This window comes from Nothobranchius furzeri, chromosome 10 (assembly GCF_043380555.1).
Source record: "Nothobranchius furzeri strain GRZ-AD chromosome 10, NfurGRZ-RIMD1, whole genome shotgun sequence".
NCBI classification, from domain to species: domain Eukaryota; kingdom Metazoa; phylum Chordata; class Actinopteri; order Cyprinodontiformes; family Nothobranchiidae; genus Nothobranchius; species Nothobranchius furzeri.
Genome location: NC_091750.1, coordinates 67,062,661 through 67,067,003, shown reverse-complemented (window position 1 = coordinate 67,067,003; position 4,343 = coordinate 67,062,661).

The following is a 4,343-nucleotide window of genomic DNA, read 5'->3' as shown; positions in this document are numbered from 1 at the left end:
AGGTCACGGCGTCATGCCAGAATTCGCCATGGCATCAAAGCCCCTCCCTTTCTGAAAAGCTAGCAGATCTGAATGGTCATTACAACATCATGAAGACAGTGCATGACCTTAGTGTCATGTTGACTAAATTAGAGGGGACATATATGGGCATTTCACCATAAAACTAGACTTCCAATAGTCAGGGGGCGGGGCATAGGTGATGTCAGCTGTCCACATTATCATTGTCTTCAGATGTGGTCAGTGATCACACAGACAACGTTTGATATACGATCTGATCATGCACATGGGAGTTAAGTCAAGTAATGTAATGGCGAAAGGTCAAAGTTTGAGGCTTAGCCACGCCCACACCTTGATACTTATTTAAAATCCGACGGTTGAATTTTTTCCCCTTTGTCTTAAGAGCACATAGCAGATGTTTGAAGGTGATCGGTGAAAAGGGCGACGGGGCATCAAGGTCCAAACAACATGTGCGAAAACCACTAAATCAAGTACTTGGACCAAAATGGCCGACCTCCTGTGCGACTTTGCACTTGGCTCCAAGAGACTTTTTTGTAGGTCCTGAGACACTACATTAGTGTACCAAATTTCGTGATCCTCAGTCAAAGCTTGGCTTGGGGCTGACAGTTTTAATGGTCCTAGGGGGCGCTATTTCAGAAAATAGGCCACGCCCACAAACTTCAGCTGTCCAGTTCTATTGGGGGTCAGACTCAGATCACTCACCAGACATTTTGTGGCGATGTTACGATAATTGAAGAAATGAGAGGCAAACGTATTGCCATGGCGTGATGGCAAATTTCGCCATGCTCCCAAAGCCCTGCCTTTTTTCGAAACCTGCCAGTACTGCAGACCAAGTGACCTCAACTTGTCAGCTGCTATTTGCCAGAGATTGCTGTTGATTGGGTAAAAGGAATCCAATAGGGAGCTGTGAAAAAAAGAGTGGCGTGGCGACAGGTCAAAGTTTGAGGCTTAGCCACGCCCACACCTTTATACTTATTTAAAATCCGACGGTTGAAAATTTTCCTTTATGTCTTAAGAGTATATAGCAGAAGCTTGAAGGCGATTGGTGAAAAGGGCGATGGAGCATCACTCTCCAAACAACGTGTGCGAAAACCAGTAAATCGAGTACTTGGACCAAAATGGCTGACTTCCTGTGCAACTTTGCACTTGGCTCCAAGAGACTTTTTTGTAGGTCCTGAGACACCACATTAGTGTACCAAATTTCGAAATCCTCAGTCAAAGCATGGCTTGGGGCTGACAGTTTTAATGGTCCTAGGGGGCGCTATTTCAGAAAATAGGCCACGCCCACCGGATGTTCACATCAAATTTTTTTGGAGGCTGGACTAGGATCACTCACAAGAGGTTTTGTGGCGATATCTCTAGAAATGACGAAATGGTAGGCAAACGTAAGGCCACGTCGGTACGCCTGACTTCGCCGCGCCGCCACAGCCCCGCCTTCTGGAGAAAACTCCCATAAAGTGACGCCAAGCAACCCCAACTTGTCTTCAGTTTCCTGCTAGAAATATGGGGTGATTAGTTGAAAGGGCGAATTTTGGACAATTTCCCAGTAAAACTTGACCTTTTAAGGCGTGAGGGGGCGGGGCTTATGTGACATCATCAATCAACCATTCATTTGTCTTCGGGGGGCGATGACGATTGTCCATAGAAAATTACTTTAACTGTAATTCTTTCATTTATGAAATTATAGCAATTTGAATTTTTTTGGCGAGTGCTCGAACTTTGAGGCCTGGCCCCGCCTCTTCAGTATTTACGAAAAGTCAGTTTTATTTTCTCATTTGATTCGTCCATCGCTTCTGTTCGATCGCACATTATTTTTGAGACAATCGTGCGAAAAATGACCAAACTGTTTAACCAAATATAGAGCCTAGAAATGGCCAAAATGGGGTAAAAATGGCCACTTTAGTCCAAAATGGCCGACTTCCTGTTTGATATTGACCATGGGTGCAAGAGGCTTTTCTGTGCGTATTGTTGAATTCTACAGGTGTACCAAATTTTATCACTCTACTATGAAAAAAGGTCAATGCGGAGGGGTATTTTTAATTTTCCAGGGGGCGCTGTTGAAACACTTTTATACCAACTTTCACATTGCCAGTGAAATACGTAAATTTCACGCACTTTCTATATTGGGCCAGAATTTGGTGAGTTTTTGGATATGCTAAGACCCCCTAAAGGCCGTCCAAAGACGCGGAAGAAAAAAAAAGAAAAAAAAAGAAGAAAGAAAGAAAAAAAAGAAACGGAGCAGATACAATAGGCCTTCGCAGCGCTTCGCTGCTCGGGCCTAATTAAAGCTGCAAGCAGTGTCGTTCGGCCCTCGCAGCGAAGCTGCTCGCCCTCCTTCCGCACCCCCTCCGCTCCATCCCCGAAGCTCTCCAAACCCATCTCCGTGCTTCTCCATCCTGGCCGGCAGCCGAGGGCACCAGGGCACGTCTGGCGGAACAGAAAGTCAACCACCCCGACACCAGAAACCGTGAACGGCCTCCTCGTCCACACCTCACCCTGACTGAGCATCCCTTCTGAGCCCACCATTACACGTCTCACCACTAGGAGATTATCTTTATCACACTGGTGACGTGATGTTCAGTCTCGGGCAAATCAGAGGCTGTTTGTGGAAGTTACAGTCAAACGTAAGGTCACAGCGTCACGCCAGAAATCGCCATGGCATCAAAGCCCCTCCCTTTCTGAAAAGCTATCAGATCTGAATGGTCATTACAACATCATGAAGACAGTGCATGACCTTAGTGTCATCTTGACTAAATTAGAGGGGACAAATATGGGCATTTCACCATAAAACAGTAGACTTCCTGTAGTCAGGGGGCGGGGCTTAGGTGATGTCAGCTGTCCACATTGTCACTGTCTTCAGATGTGGTCAGTGATAACACAGACAAAGTTTGAAATTGATCTGATCATGCACATGGGAGTTATTAAGTCAAATAACGTAATGGCGACTGGTCAAAGTTTGAGGCTTAGCCACGCCCACACCTTTATACTTATTTAAAATCCGACGGTTGAATTTTTTCCTCTATGTCTTAAGAGTATATAGCAGAAGTTTGAAGGTGATCGTTGGAAAGAACGACGAGACATCATTCTCCTAATAACGTGTGCGAAAACCACTAAATCGAGTACTTGGACCAAAATGGCCGACCTCCTGTGCGACATTGCGCTTGGCTCCAAGAGACTTTTTTGTAGGTCCTGAGACACTACATTAGTGTGCCAAATTTTGTGATCCTCAGTCAAAGCATGGCTTGGGGCTGATAGTTTTAATGGTCCTAGGGGGCACTGTTTCAGAAAATAGGCCACACCCACAAACTTCAGCTGTCCAGTTCTATTAGGGGTCAGAGTAGGATCAGTCATCAGAAATTGTGTGGCAATGTCACAATGATTGAAGAAATGAGAGACAAACGTATTTCCATGGCGTGATGGCAAATTTCGCCATGCTCCCAAAGCCCCGCCTTTATTCGAAACCTGCCAGTACTATAGACCAAGTGACCTCAACTTGTCTGCTGCTATTTGCCAGTGATTGCTGGTAATTGGTTAAAAGGAGTCCAATAGGGAGCTGTGGAAAAAAAGAGTGGCGTGGCGACAGGTGAAAGTTTGAGGCTTAGCCACGCCCACACCTTTATACTTATTTAAAATCCGACGGTTGAATTTTTTCCTTTATGTCTTAAGAGTATATAGCAGACGTTTGAAGGCGATTGGTGAAAAGGGCGATGGAGCATCACTCTCCAAACAACGTGTGCGAAAACCACTAAATGGCGTACTTAGACCAAAATGGCCGACTTCCTGTGCGACTTTACACTTGGCTCCAAGAGACTTTTTTGTAGGTCCTGAGACACCACATTAGTGTACCACATTTCGTAATCCTCAGTCGAAGCATGGCTTGGGGCTGACAGTTTTAATGGACCTAGGGGGCGCTATTTCAGAAAATAGGCCACGCCCACCGGATGTTCACATGAGATCTTTTGGGGGGCCGGACTAGGATCACTCACAAGACGTTTTGTGGCGATATCTCTAGAAATGACGAAATGGGAGGCAAACGTAAGGCCACGTCGGTACGCCTGACTTCGCCGCGCCGCCACCGCCCCGCCTTCTGCAGAAAACTCCCATAAAATGACGCCAAGCAACCCCAACTTGTCTTCAGTTATCTGCTACAAATTTGGGTTGATTATTTGAAAGGGCGAATTTTGGAAAATTTCCCAGTAAAATTTGACCTTTTAAGTCCTGAGGGGGCGGAGCTTATGTGACATCATCAATCGACCATTCATTTGTCTTCGGGGGGCGATGACGATTGTCCTTAGAACATTACTTTAACTGTAATTCTATCATTT